This window comes from Spea bombifrons, chromosome 6, assembly GCF_027358695.1.
Source record: "Spea bombifrons isolate aSpeBom1 chromosome 6, aSpeBom1.2.pri, whole genome shotgun sequence".
Taxonomy (NCBI): Eukaryota; Metazoa; Chordata; class Amphibia; order Anura; family Pelobatidae; genus Spea; species Spea bombifrons.
In genome coordinates, this window is record NC_071092.1 from 11,331,063 (window position 1) to 11,347,382 (window position 16,320).

Here is a 16,320-nt window from a genome sequence, read left to right on the forward strand (position 1 = left end):
CGTCCCAACTTATAACAACCAGGGGCGTACCTAGAGTATTTGGCACCTGGGGCGGATCCTGTATGTGGCACCCCCCCCACACACACACACACACAACACACTTAAAAACAGCATAACTACTATCACTATATACTGAGAGTAGGGTGACCACATCAGCCATGTTTTCCAGGACACATATAATTTCTACATATTGCTGACCAAATAAAGTGCTGCCTTGCAGTATGGATAATGTATAACCGACTAATTGGTTCCCTTCCATGAGTTTATGTAACCCACATACTGCAGGGCAGCATTTTCCCTTCCTCTCCCTCCTTCTCTATCCCTCCCTTTTTCTCCCCCTCTCCCTCCCCCTCAATGTCTTCCTACCTTTTCTCTATCACTGTAACTTTTCCTCCTCCTCTTCATTCTTCCTCTTGGCTCTTCTTCATCTGTGTTCTTCCTGTGCGGTGGGGGTGGCTTCAGTGTTGTGCGCAAGGATATGACCTCAAATCCCAACGCACAGCAGCAGTTGCCACACGCATCGCAAGGGAGAAGGATTGGAGGTCTGCATTATCAGACCTCCTGCTTCCTTGACTGCTCCTCTGGTGGCGGACATTATAGTCCGTTTCTGGAGGGGTGCGCACCTGATGCCGGCCTGGAGGCACCCCCCTTATGAGTGGCCCCCCGTGGCAGACCACCCCCATGCCTCCCCCTAGGTACGCTACTGATAACAACAGAAGCTCTTCTTAACTAAGAGCTACCTAAATGGCATCATTTGTTACATCCTACCTCCCCCTTTGAGTGTTAGTGGGACTTCTGGGTTTTGGTCCTAATGGATGCATGTGTGTGTTGTCTGTGATTAATCAATGTGTTAGCTGCTATGTAAGGATGTGGGAAGCTTCTTACTTGAACTGGCAGCAGCACATAGAATCTGGCATCACCAGTGTTCAGATCCAAGGTTAAGCTTGGATGCCTCCCTAAAATCTCCTTCCTCTGACTCTTTGATGTGGGCACCCTCTGCCATCATCCTCTTGAGCATTGCTGATCCTCTGCCATCTTTACAGATGCCATTGCATTACATGCATCCTCCACCTCCTGCCATGACTGTCTCCTCTGTTTACCAACACTCTTGCCTTTCTCTCCCCTGAAAAGCACCCTTTAATACTTCAGCATGTTTTTCCACAATTCTCATCAGGTTTATATCGTACATTTTTATTAGCTGGAATGTGTATTTACTTATGAATTTGTTGTTTAATTGGATGTTACTCTTTTGCACCGTACAGCTAAATGTGTACACTTTGAAAGGCTAATTGTGGCCTGTTTTTTCTTTCATTAAATCACCACCCCAGGTGAGTGGAAGAAGAGGTTGGTTGTATTTTAAAGCCTGGTGCTCTAAAGAATTGCGCCCATTCTAAGTATATCAGCTGTAAGAGCTACTTTCACATCCATCAAAGGACACCAGTCCTAGGGTCGGCCCTTGAGGTATAGGTTATATTGTATTCGTACGGGACAAGGCTGAGAACACCGCAGGAGAACTGCAAGCCTGTTACAAATGAGCAACCAGGAAGATAGTAAGACCCAAACAGAACCAGAGAGCTTAGAAAGAATTACCATAAAACGTTGGTTCTGAGATTATTATTTTTTGCTGTGGCCACAAGTTTTCATCCTCACACATTTGCGTAAACATTTACAAACACCTTCATACATACACTTTTTTACACACACCTAGATGTACAGTAATTTTAAGGCAAGACAGGAGGCTTCGTATTTTGCATATCTTCCTTTACTCTCACCAACAGCAGCAAAGAAAGAGTTAATAACACAAGTGAAAACAACCAATACATAACAGTACATAGGTGGTATATAAACTCCTTAACTATCTTCCTCTTCCTCTTTCTTTGCTGCTCACCAAAGCTGCAGGTCAGTCCTCTTCCTACCTACATTTATTGCTGATTTATTGAATAATATCTGTTTATTATTCATTACATATTGCTTTTTTCACCTAATTCTAGATAATTAGGTGGGTATGCACATTTATATACAGTATAGGTTTCTGATATAAATATATGTTTGTATGTATATTTTTTACTTGTCTTTCATTATTTATATTCATTGTTTCTTTGCATCTGTGCATCTTGAGAGGGATTTTTCCCTTCTCTTTTCCCTATCTGGGACCCCTTTTTGTGAGTTTTGGTCGCTAGTTTCTTCAGTTATTTTCTGGATCATTACAGTTATGATGTGTGTGGAAGTGATTTTGAACCACATATAGCTGGCATTACTCTAAATGGCTCCTTCTTATCTGTGCCTCACTGGAGTGGTTACAGGGTGAGCCCTGCATTACTTTCAATATTCGTTGGGAATTTTCTGGAATTGCATCTCCCAGGCTGAGTTCATGTGGTTTTGCACATTATATACAGGCTGAGTCCATGTGGTTTTGCACATTATATACAGGCTGAGTCCATGTGGTTTTGCACATTATATACAGGCTGAGTCCATGTGGTTTTGCACATTATATACAGGCTGAGTCCATGTGGTTTTGCACATTATATACAGGCTGAGTCCATGTGGTTTTGCACATTATATACAGGCTGAGTCCATGTGGTTTTGCACATTATATACAGGCTGAGTCCATGTGGTTTTGCACATTATATACAGGCTGAGTCCATGTGGTTTTGCACATTATATATACAGGCTGAGTTCATGTGGTTCTGCACATTATATAGAGGCTGAGTCCATGTGGTTCTGCACATTTATATAGAGGCTGAGTCCATGTGGTTCTGCACATTATATACAGGCTGAGTCCATGTGGTTCTGTACATTTATATACAGGCTGAGTCCATGTGGTTCTGCACATTATATACAGGCTCAGTCCATGTGGTTCTGCACATTATATACTGGCTGAGTGCATGTGGTTTTGCACATTATATACAGGTTGAGTCCCTGTGGCCTTGCACATTTTATACAGGCTGTGGCCTTGCACATTATATACAGGCTGTGTCCCTGTGGCCTTTCACATTATATACAGGCTGTGTCCCTGTGGCCTTGCACATTATATACAGGCTGTGGCCTTGCACATTATATACAGGCTGTGGCCTTGCACATTATATGCAGGCTGTGGCCTTGCACATTATATACAGGCTGTGGCCTTGCACATTATATACAGGCTGTGTCCCTGTGGCCTTGCACATTATATACAGGCTGTGTCCCCATGGCCTTGCACATTATATACAGGCTGTGTCCCTGTGGCCTTGCACATTATATACAGGCTGTGTCCCTGTGGCCTTGCACATTATATACAGGCTGTGTCCCCGTGGCCTTGCACAATATACAGGCTGTGTCCCTGTGGCCTTGCACAATATACGGGCTGAGTCCCTGTGGCCTTGCACAATATACGGGCTGAGTCCCTGTGGCCTTGCACAATATACGGGCTGAGTCCCAGTGGCCTTGCACAATATACGGGCTGAGTCCCGGTGGCCTTGCACAATATACGGGCTGAGTCCCGGTGGCCTTGCACAATATACGGGCTGAGTCCCGGTGGCCTTGCACAATATACGGGCTGAGTCCCGGTGGCCGTGCACAATATACGGGCTGAGTCCCGGTGGCCGTGCACAATATACGGGCTGAGTCCCGGTGGCCGTGCACAATATACGGGCTGAGTCCCGGTGGCCGTGCACAATATACGGGCTGAGTCCCGGTGGCCGTGCACAATATACGGGCTGAGTCCCGGTGGCCGTGCACAATATACGGGCTGAGTCCCGGTGGCCGTGCACAATATACGGGCTGAGTCCCAGTGGCCGTGCACAATATACGGGCTGAGTCCCAGTGGCCGTGCACAATATACGGGCTGAGTCCCAGTGGCCGTGCACAATATACGGGCTGAGTCCCAGTGGCCGTGCACAATATACGGGCTGAGTCCCAGTGGCCGTGCACAATATACGGGCTGAGTCCCAGTGGCCGTGCACAATATACGGGCTGAGTCCCAGTGGCCGTGCACAATATACGGGCTGAGTCCCAGTGGCCTTGCACAATATACGGGCTGAGTCCCTGTGGCCTTGCACAATATACAGGCTGAGCCTCTGTTCTCATCACCTACCTTATACAGACATAATGTCTCAGGATACTGTGCCATCCCAGGATGCCTTTATGGCCTGGTTAGGGGCAAAGTCTTCTAACTCAGTTGAATCCTTTTTCTCTAAAATGTCTGCCAATTTGCCCCAAGGGCAGCCTCCTGCTCCCTCCAGACCAGAGGCAATACCATCGGAGTCAGAATCCGAGAACTTTGAAGGAGAGGCGTCCGGCTCCAAACGGCCTTGGACGGGCAGTAGCGTTTCAGTCGGCAAGGGTAAGGTACCTGCCAAACGCCTAAAACCCCTTGACACTCCTTTGCATGACCCATTATCTATAGTGGACGTATGGCACGCGGATTCATCTAATGTATCAGAGGCTTCAGCAAATCTGGTCTTGCCCAGAGATTTTGACTCATGCTTCGTCCGTGAGTATTTGGTGGATGAGCCCCACCTAGATGATCCCAGGGTCCCAGGTTGGTGGAATTGGGCCCTAAAGACCTAGGTGCAGCCACTTACTGTTTGGAGACACATTTGTCAAGGAATTAAACCGCCACGTATCCGTGATGACATCATGGAATAAGGCCAAACTGTCAATGAGGAAGGTCTTTCAGACTGACCTTTGTTTTTCTGGGAGGGCTGGTCGACCGCCGGGCCGCCAGCTGTTCATCCCAAGGCTCCTGGTACTTCCCTCAGAACCAGAGGTCCTACAGGACTCCGTTCTAACAGAGGGCCTTCAACCCACGCGGAGACGGTAGAGGCGCTTCTGGTTTTCCCAGGGGACGCTCCGTTTTCGGTAAGTCCGAATGCTTCTTGTCCTTCGTTCCCTTCCTCGGGGTTGCGGGCCATATATCATCTTTTTCCACGACTGGGTGTGGATTTCGTCAGACCCTTGGATCCCCCTAACGGTACAGGTTTTCAAGATAGTTTTTCAGCTCTTCCCCCCTTTCAAGTACGCTGACCGCCCACATCTCAGAGGGCGTTACCGATCAGGCCTTAATGGTAGCAGAACTCCGCACCTTCCGCGACAAGGGGGCTATCCAGCGGGCAAAAGGATCAATCGGTTTCCTCAGCTCCTTTTTCCTAGTACGCTAATGCACCGGGGACTTCCGCCCAGTGATCAATCTACGGGCTCTCAATGCTTTGTTTCTCGCCGCTTCAAAATGGAAGGGATCCGTCTCTTCGGACACCTTAGGTTGGAAGGCGATTGCTTTACATGGTCAGACCTCTCGGACGCTTTCTCTCCGCCCCAATTCACCCAGATTCCGGGCGATTTCTTCAGTTTCGCTGGGGCAGGCAGGTATGGCAGTTAAAGGCCCTTCCCTTCGGCCTAAGTTCAGCCCCTTGGTGCCTTACAATGCTCCTGAAGCCGGTCATGGCTCTCTTCAGGTCCAGGGGTATCAGGTGTATAGTCTATCTAGACGACATTCTACTCTTCTCTGGCTGCCAGGAGACCCTGCTCGCCCAGACCGATTTCGTGGTGCAGACCCTTCACCAACTCGGGTTTCTAGTCCATTCTCTCAAATCCGAACTAGTCCCAAGCCGCTTTCTTCTTAGGCTTCTTAGACAGCATGTCGGCGGTTCGATATATCAACCGCTTAGGGGGTTCTCGGTCCAAGTACCTCAGAGGTAACAAAGGATGTTTTCGACTTTTGCCTTGCGTGCAACATACTTTGCCGGCAGGATACCTCCCGGGCGCCGAGGTTCTCTTGGCGGACGGGTTCTCCAGACACTGGCGGGATGCGAGCGACTGGAGACTTCTCGGTCGGGTCTTGCACCTGGACCTATTTGCATCCAGGACGAATCCCCAGACGGTCATTTCGAGGGTCATCCATCACCTGTGTTGGGACGGGGGGCCTTTGGTTCTGGTGACCCCCCTGTGGCATGCTCAGCCGTGGTTTCCAGCCCTGCTGCAGTTATCTGCCCAGGATCCTCTGTAGATCCCATCTCTGTACTATCCCCTGACGGGCCCGGAGGTCCAGGTTCATGTGCTCATCCTGGAAAGACATCTCCTCCTGGTCGTATGGATGATTTCAGGGGACCCCGAACGGTCTCGGGCCTATTGGAGGCGGCTCAGTCCTTGCTCCGCAAATCTTGGGCTCCAGGTACCGGTATGTCATACCGGACAGCTTGGCGAGGCTGGGCTCCTTGGAGTTTGGGACGGCACATGGATCCCCTTGGCTCCCTTTGTCTGCCACCTTTTGCGTGGTATTCATTTATCCCGTCCTTCGGCGCCGCGCTACGGTTCTCTGTGGGAAGTAGCTGTCGTGTTAGTTTTCCATTCGGGATGGCCAGACAACGATTCACTCTCCCTCCAACAGTTGTCGGCGAAACTTACCCTTCTGTTGTGTCTCTTATGCTTTCGTAGGGTTTTAGATGTTAGCGCTTTGGATGCTCATGCTGTCTCTATTCTCCCCTGAGTTGTTCTCGTCTGTATCCTATCCCTTTTTTCTAGACGACCCAAAAATGTGTCGCCGGGTGTGTCAGGACTTATCTGTCACGCACGACGTCGATACGTCCGGTTTTGACATCTCAACTCCTCTCCTTTGTGAAACCTTTCAAGGCTGTTTTTCTTCTCCTACAGGAGCATCGGTGCTCTTTCCGTCAGGGGGGCTGCGGCCTCCTGTGCCCTTCGGGCTGGTGGAGCTTTAGTGGCTTTTCTGCGAGCGGCGGATTGGTCCCGTACCGCCACCTTTTGGGCATATTTCCGCCTGGTTTCTTCAGGGGCAATGGCGTTGGTTTCCGGCGTTAAAAATGCAAAATACGAAGCCTCCTGTCTTGCCTTAAAATTTGAAATTATTCTAGCCTTGGTGCCCGAATAATTATAATTTTAATAAAGACAGGAGGCGAGTATTTTCCCTCCCTACCCTCCCGATGGTTAGGTGTACACTCTGGGTAAGTAAGCCTGGTTTGAATTCGTTTTGTGTTTTCTTGGGGTTTTGTCTGCTCCGTTGCATTTGATGATTTGTGATGACTGTCAGTGATCCTCGTTCTACTGTGTTTTACCATGTTTGTGAAGAATTTGGTTCTGTTATGTCTCTCTCTTTGTTTCAGCTTGATACCATCTCCGTGTCATAGCGGTTCTGTTTCCCAGTTGGAGTGCATTGTCGCCTTGCTCTTGACTTTGGTTCCAGTTCGAGCCCCTGTTCTGAGTGTTGGGTTCGGTTTTACGTTGCTAGATGGTTTGCTGCGTTCTTCAGTTCCGGTTCACAGCGGACGAAAGAGGAAGAGGAAGATAGTTAAGGAGTTTATATACCACCTATGTACTGTTATGTATTGGTTGTTTTCACTTGTGTTATTAACTCTTTCTTTGCTGCTGTTGGTGAGAGTAAAGGAAGATATGCAAAATACTCGCCTCCTGTCTTTATTAAAATTATAATTATTCGGGCACCAAGGCTAGAATAATTTCAAATTATCCCTTGCGCAGGGCCTGTGGTAGGACACTACCGGGGCTGGTGGCTGCATCTGACAAAGCACTAGTTGTAGAACACGAGACCAATGCTACATTGTTACTACAACACGAGATGCAAAAGCCTAGAATGAATAATAAAGACGGTCACAGAGAGTAACTCTTCAGAGCTCAGAATGCATTGCAGTGATCTCCAGAGTGCCCAAGTTATTATCTGCATGTATGGAAGGGAACCCTCCCCCCGCCGTTATGGTGCCAGCTCTGGGCATTCTGTGCCTGTGGGAGGCTGGCTGTTTGCCTGGAGCAGATCCTGCCATCCTGCTCTGCAGTGCCAGGGCCCCTGGCAGCTCAACCCAGCAACACAACTCTCTACTAATCCAGCATCTGTGCATGTTAATGGGAATCTTTTAACCCTTCATCGGACACGAGCCTACAAACTATGACTTACAACTACCACCTAAAGGAGTGGGGTAAACAGAATAGAGTTTAACCTCTTCCATGCCAATCTCCACTATACAAGTTCTTCTGCATACCTCTAAATTAATTGAACTTGTGCCACTTCAATTACATTACTGGCTGGGCTCTTATGTACACAAGGTACAAAGGCAATATAACATATATTCTGGGGTAGGGTAATATAATGTTTATGTATGTTAAGGTTCAGTGCACCACAGTATAGGTTGACATACATGCCTATTGACATTAATGCCACTGGATTTACCACTAGGGACTTGCCCGGGAATAATAAGGAGTTAGGGACCATGGACCAGGACATTGTCACTTTCTTTGGGTGGTCTTGTGATCAAATAACTCATACTTGTGGAACACCAGCCACAGTCATATTGTATCACACTATGGGTTTTTATGGTAAATGTTACATGTTTCACAGCACATTTAACATGGAAGTTTTTATGGCGCACAGAGACAATGAAACAGATTCCATCTACAAGTCTCTCCTGCTTAATATATAGATAGACCTTGCAAGGTTTATAAACCATCATATGGCGATCCGATCCGTGTTTGCGGTAATCATGTTTTAAAACATGCTTACATATGTGAAACATTTTGTATGATGCAACCAACAGAATCGGAAGGTTGGCAGCCGGGTGCCCTTGCCTTTTTTTGATGTTAGCCCCTAACAGTTACGTTGAGCCTGTTGTTGAGAGAACAGCTTGATGAGATGCTTTACAGCATTCCTTCCACTGCGTATTACATCATCGCTCAGCCTGTTCCCTGCCAGTTCCAGCGGGGTTTTGCTGACACATTGGTGCCAATATTTAATATGGTAATTGCCCCAAGATTAGTAAATTGTATTACTTTCTCCACCCCTCAATTTCTAAATCTGCTGCTCTTAGCTCCCTGCTGCCTAAGGGAGTAACGCTATAAATTTAGCCTCAGGCTCTTCTCCCTGTAGGCCTCAGTTTGTTGTCATGTCAACTAGTTAATGTAGCATTGGATTTCCCGCACTCACAATTCACTCTCTCCTCCCCGGGGGTCGCATCCTGTCCCTTTTTCTAAGAACTGAGAAAATGTGTTTTAGGAAAGAATTAAATACAGCTTGGCAGACAGCTGGGGACTAAAAGGGACACATGGAGGTCACCGTACATCAGGGTGCTCACTTTCCATACACTGCAGGGCATACTTACTATTTTATAGAGAGATAATGGCAGCAGCCAGTACTGTTTATATGTTTATTTTAACAAGGTAAGCCAATGTCCTCGCAGTTTAATAGCCATGACTAATAGTGGCCTTGAATGAGCAACAGTTGCCACAGTGATAACTGCTTATTACCTGAGCAAGAAGGCCGTATGTGAGTCTCTGTACCCTTATGTGAGTATATGTGAGATCCGCACCCTTCTTCGTCTGCAGATCTCAACCCAGAGGACATCCAAAATCCAAAAAAACAAGAATGAACGTTAAAACCGCACTCCCTAGTAATAAATTCAGTTCCTAGGCTACACATTTAGCACGTGTAATGCTGAAACACTTCAAAAAAGAATGCTGTTTTCAATCTTGCCAATTGAGATGAAAGTAATTGAACAATTAGGTTTAATTAAACTAAACTAGCACATACAACTCCACATCCCATTGGTGTGAACTAAACGGATACAAGACAAACACAACCTTTACATATGAAATTCTACACATTAGTAACATTTACGATTCAACTGTTTTGCATATGTGAGTCATAATTAAATATGTGTACATTTAATGGAAAAATATACGTGAATTAAATCACTCCCGTTGATTTTAATTGAAGCAATCAGACAATGGAGGGAGGTAGAAAATGTAGATCATGAATAGGGTGGTGTGCTGCAGCTTCTCCTTAAGGGAAATATTTTTTTCTTTAAGCTGAAAAATACATAGTGTCCCTTTATGTGTCTTATAAATGTGATTAATACCAACAACAGAAAAGCCTTTTGCTGACACTGTGGAGGAAGTCATAATTGGTTATATTATTATGGTACTGCATTACTGAGCATAGTTGGGTACAGATTCACAATATAGTTTGCTTTTGTCATTCACTAAAACAATACTACTGTGTTAGCCTATGTGGAACAGTGAATGGAGAAAGGAAGGGACCAGCTATATATATACAAAGTTTAATTATTGTATAAAATAATTCTATAAAATAATTCTATAAAACACCATCTCTAGTGCCAAGAACCGCATCCTTGAAACTGGTTGAATGTTTGTAGATTCTTCATTAGCACAGGTTTATCTGTTAAGATGGTTAACATCCTAATCAGTTTACCTATGTTCATGTAGGAACATTTTGAACCTGCAGCCTCAGCAAGACAGACCAAAAAATGTTTTTAGAAGCAATATAGTAAAGTATCTAATCATTCGAAGTAACAGACCACAGGTGAGAACAATGCTGGCATGATGGTTCTGGATGCAGCCCCCTAAATGGATACTTTATGGAGATTTACTGCTTTAATGCAGATAGTATAATACAATGGATTGTCTTTAAATAAAGCACTCGTATTGGGAGAGTGTGTGTGCTTTCAGAGAAGAGTGTGTGAAGGGGGGCTTGACAGACTCTGTTGCTGCTTCAGGATTAGGAACATTTTGTTTAAATCCTGTAACATGCACTTGACACAAATATGCAGATTAATCGCCTACTGTGGGGTTTAATATTCCCATCATTCAGAACAACCCGTGTTCCCTTATAAAGGAGGAAGTGCTTTTTGATCCTGAGACGGCACTCCCATTCCGAGAACATACAAAAGTGGGAAGACCGCACTCAACCTGCTCACTTTCTAAGAAAAAAAATGATGAAGACATAATTTAATACACCTTCTGCAGACCAGACTTGGAAATCAAGCTAAAGATACCATATGTTACAATTGGGTGTACTTTTAGGCTGACGTAGTTATGGAGATGGTCTATATTTTAGGTAATTAGGGGAATGCAATTTCATAAATGTATAAGAATATCTTGAGAGCCTCTTCTGTCTAAAAAAAATAAAGATCTCACATATTACACCATAACCATAGATGTCTAGGTTTCATCCAGAGTTGGACTCAGTTGCCACTGGCATGCAAATTGGTACGGTTTGCATTTTTGCTTGTGCTTTTCTGCACTGATGTGTGACATTGAAAAAAAACAAATTCTGGAATTAACCAAATATTCAAATGTAGGTCACACATTAACCAAATATTCAAATGTAGGTTTACTAAAAATGTAAGAATGAAGGTGTAAGGAGTGAAGAACAGAAAGGCACACAGCACAAAACACAAGTGGCGAGTTAGAACTTTGTCCAAATTGTACAAAGGTAGCCGGTGACCTACTGGGAGACGACTGCCTGATAACGTGCTGCTTCTTTCATGGCTGAGAGAAGATTACAGTAGTCAGAATGGTTTATTATGGACATGTTTTATTTCTTGTGATATATGTATCACTAGTTATAAGTCTGCTTTCTGCTGCAGTGTGGAATGTAGTTCATTTTTCACAAGCTGCAGAATTCAGCCAAAGATGAACATGGATTAATTTATCTGAATTAAGCAAGAGTATCCATTCTGGAAATGTTTCTGAAGGAGGCAGTTTCTCAGGGTCACTTAGTAATAGATGAAATTGCTTGAATTGACGCAGTAAAGAGTAACTTTAAATCATGGCAAGCTGGTTGTTGTGATGTGAACAATTTTTAGAGGCATGCAGTAACTGCAGTTTACTAAAGAGAATGTCCATGGTTGGCTATTAAAGGTTTATTATTATGAAGAGGCTCAGGGTCAGGGCACCTGTAAGAAATATTACATGGGTTTATTAAAGAAAACAAATTTAAACTTTACATTGTGCAAACCAAAATGGCAGGAGATGTATGGCTCGAATGGCTATGTGGGCTAAAGCCTTCTGTTTATATGTCTTTCCTGTTGGTGTGTATTTTGTAAGTAGTCCTTCTCTCATAAGTGTAGCTGTTTCTGTTTAAATGTTCATATAGTTAGAAATGTTAGAACAAGAGGTCATCATTTAAAACTAGATGTCAAAAGGAGTTAATGTAAGGCAAGCTTTACTTTATGTAGAGGATGGTAGACAGCCTCTTGGCATAATTGGTAGAGACTAAAACTGTGATGGAATTTAAACATGTATGCAGTAGCGTACCTAGCGGGGGGCGGGGGGGGCGGTCCGCACCGGGTGCCGCTCATCAGAGGGGTGCCAACTTGCCGGCAACCGGCCCCCCTCCAGAGACAGACAGTTATGTCCGTCGCTGGAGGAGCAGGCTCGCAAGGGAGCGGTATCGGAGGTCTTTAACAGACCTCCGGCTCCCTTGAGTGATTTTAAGCCGGTTCAAGGATATCCCTTGAACCCGGCTTAAAATCACTCAAGGGAGCCGGAGGTCTGTTAAACACCTCCGATACCGCTCCCTTGCGATCCGCGCGGCAACAGCTGTTGTGCGCCGGGGTTTGTTGTCAGATCCCGGCGCACAACACTGAAGCCGCGCCCACCGCTGTCCGTGACCTCTGAACCCCGTGCCCTCAGAAGAAGACAGAATAACTGAAGAAGAAGAGGAGCGAAGAGCAGGAAAAGGAGCTGTAAGGAGAAAAGAGGAAAGGTAGGAAAGCATTCAGTGAGAGTGGATTGGTATGTGTGTGGATTGGTATGTGTGTGGATTAGTGTATATGTGTGGATTGGTATGTGTGTGGATTAGTGTATATGTGTGGATTGGTATGTGTGTGGATTGGTATATGTGTGGATTGGTATGTGTGTGGATTAGTGTATATGTGTGGATTGGTATGTGTGTGGATTAGTGTATATGTGTGGATTGGTATGTGTGTGGATTGGTATATGTGTGGATTGGTATGTGTGTGTGGATTGGTATGTGTGTGGATTGGTATGCGTGTGGATTGGTATGCGTGTGGATTGGTATGCGTGTGGATTGGTATGTGTGGATTGGTAAGTGTGGATTGGTAAGTGTGTGAGAGTGATGGGTGTTATGCTGTACCATTTTCAATGTATTTTTCATTATATAATTATGCTCTAAAGTACATCATAACTCCCATCACTCTATACTGTTCCATACAGTGGCAGAGCTGGGAGACAGAGGCCTTGCACCCCCACCGCAGGACTCCTGAAAGGTAAGTGAACTTCAAAGAGGGAGAGGGTAGATAGTTAGGAGGGGTAGATAGGGAGAAGGGAGTGAGAAGGGGTAGATAGGGCAGAAGGGAGCGAGAAGGGGTAGATAGGGCAATCATACTCCTATCATGCCAAGTCTGCGAGTGCCTCCTGGAATCTGGGTATGCCTGGGCATGATAGGAATGTGATTGCTGTTAACAATTAGATATATATATATATATATATATATATTGTTATTTAATTGTTTTGTCCTATTTTGGTGTGTTACTTACTTTAAATAAAAGTGTTAGATTTTTTTATGGTGTGTGGGAGGGGGGTCATATTCAGTTTCGGCCAGGTAGTTTTAAAGAGTGTGTGTGTGTGTGGGGGGGGTGCCACATACAGGATCCGCCCCGGGTGCCAAATACTCTAGGTACGCCCCTGCATGTATGGGAGAGACATAATTATATCCTAAATCTACAAGACGGAAGACTGATTAAGGTTTGAACCTTTACTTCAGGAACATTGGGCAGACTAGATCATTATAAATTGTTTTTATATAGCACCATCGTCTTCCGAAAACATAACAATTTGTCTTACAGATCAGCAGGCGAGGAAGGTCCTGCTCAAATGAGCTTACAATCTAGATGGGCCAAATGGTTCTTATCCACTGTCAGATTCTATGTTTCTGTTTGCTAGTTATTTATTACGAATGCCACTGTATCTTATTGTAAATTTTACTATAAATTTCAGATTTCACTCACTGCACAGGTATTGAAGTAAATTGACGATTACTGTGCAGTTACAGTATCTGTGCTCCTTGGTGATGGAACTGATAGGGAGTTCATGGCGCAGGAAGACCAAATGCATTGCCAAACGCAGAGTATGTTTCTGCGGATTTATTATGTATTCACCCTGGTTGTAAATCACTTACTGGTAAAGAGCGCCCTCTCCTGTGCAAGTGCTGTTAGAACAGTCCTGCATGCAGCTGTCCTCTTTCAGAGAGATCAGTTGAGCTTTTCTTTACTATAATGCAGTGCTTTGAATTCACTTGCCATCGATCTACCCCATATTGGAAAATGAGGCAAAAGAGTATAGAGGGAGGCAGAGAATGGGAAATTTAAGAAGAGAAAACAATATTAAGACTGAAAACTGACATGAGATAAGATGAATGAGACAGAAAGCAGTAGGTAGCAGATATTTTTTGTCCATTAATGTTCCTAAAAGAAATATAGTTCGCCCCGTCAGTCTGTGTGGAGCTGCTCGGCTCTGCTTATCCTGGCACACAGCCGATTCAGCAAGGCTGCATGGAGAGGGACAAGTGAAAGGTGGGAAATTGATTTTGGATTCCGTCAAAGGAAGAATACAGGAAAGTGGAAATCATTAAAAATATTCATAATATCAAATGATTTATCTGCAATGCACATGCACCTAAAACACACTTAAATAATTCAAATCTGTGTCTGACTGACAAAGGGGATTTAACAAAAGTGACATCTAACATTCTGACATGGGGATAAAGCTCTACTGATGTGCTTTATTTCAGAGTGCTTACATGAAATGCATTATTTGATGCATTAAATAGAAGATCCATTTAATTTTATAAAGCATATACTCTACTATATATATTTTATATATCTAATTATATTTTTATACAGGCCCTTAGCTCCGAGCATACACTTTACATAAAATATACATACCCGCATACATAATCTACAGCTCTTGAAATGGATTTCGATACACTCCCAAACTTAATACTAATTTCGATTACCCTTAGGGCTACTTTTCAATATTTAAATGAAGAAATGTACCCCAGCCTGGGAAATATAAGATGTATAGTGGGACAATTTAAGTCAGGTTTTGGTATTAGTAAGACTTCACTTACCATCCACTACTGGTTCCCCATGTCGGTGTGGTACAGGATATTATATTAACTAAATGCATTTTTACTATATATTAATCATAGGAATTAAAATGCAAAAACTAGACCACAACCTAATAAGAGATACTTCGAAACCAGAAACCAGAACTTGCTATAATGAAGAACGCGTCAAGCACTGAGATGGGCAGTAACAGTGATGTATTTTAAGTGACTGTTTCTTTGTAGAAATAGAGGAATAACATGTTAATGGATTTTTACCAGAAGACATAAAAAATATTGTCCTGATCTTCTAGCCCATATTTAACTACACAAGTCCATCACATCTAGGATGCTAAATCTAGATTCACAGCCACTTTTCTTTTCGCCATATACCTTTTTACTGCCAGTATAATGACAATGATGAGCGTGGTTTGGGGCGCCATGGCCTCATGCCCTCTTCTCATGTTTCCACTTTGCAATCCCATGGCAAGAAAACAATAGTTCCGGGATGCAAGCCGGGATCATTTTGCATTCTTTTGATTATCGCCATGAGGGAACTTTGTTTCTACATATTTAGCAATGCGGATGTTTGAGTTTGAAATATAAGCAGATGACTTGTCATTTTTCTGTAAAATAAGCCTTTTTAATGTTTAGAACTAAATGATTCAAAGTTGATGGGTTTTCTGTTAAATTGTGGAGCGCATGGTTCTTGCGTGTACTGTATATCTCCATGAGGTACACGATTGTATCGCGATGTTCCTATGTTATAAAATATTAATCATACCCTACTGTTCTTTTTGCGCTGAGATATGGTTATAGAACGAATTAAAGTAATATTTTTCAGTGGTTTTCTATAAAAAAATCTAAAGGAGAAATTAGCAGGAGTGAGTTTGTTAAAAAGATTACACTTGATGATCTCAATTAGGCAGCTGATTGCAGCAGTGTAACACAGACCCCCGGGGGCCCCTACAAGCTGTTTTGAGGGGTCCCAAATGGCTGTGTCTTGGAACATGTAGAACAACTGAAATTAGAGCCACTTATATAATGGAGCAAATTAAAACATTTTTGCTCAAAACATGAAGCAGCGGTATGCTAAACATCTTGTGTATTATTTTTTTTTAGTTAAATAATCCAGACATCATTAATGGCAACTGGGACCACCTTTGAGATGCCCACTTCCACACCAAGAAGCCTTGAGGGCCCCTACGATGTGGGGGGGGCTGCACCACAGGGACAGCAGGGAACCAGACGACACTCCTGGATGACAGCTGAATACATGAATCTCTAATCACAGCTACAGCGGGAGAAGAAGGGTAGCAGAGAGCTGCATGTAGGCATCGAAGGAACTACGGTAACGAGCTGTGGTCACCTGAGCGAGAACAAGACGTGTTTCAAGGCACACAAAAAGTCTAGATAATGTAGCCATTCGGCTAGTGACAAGCTTTTATATAATT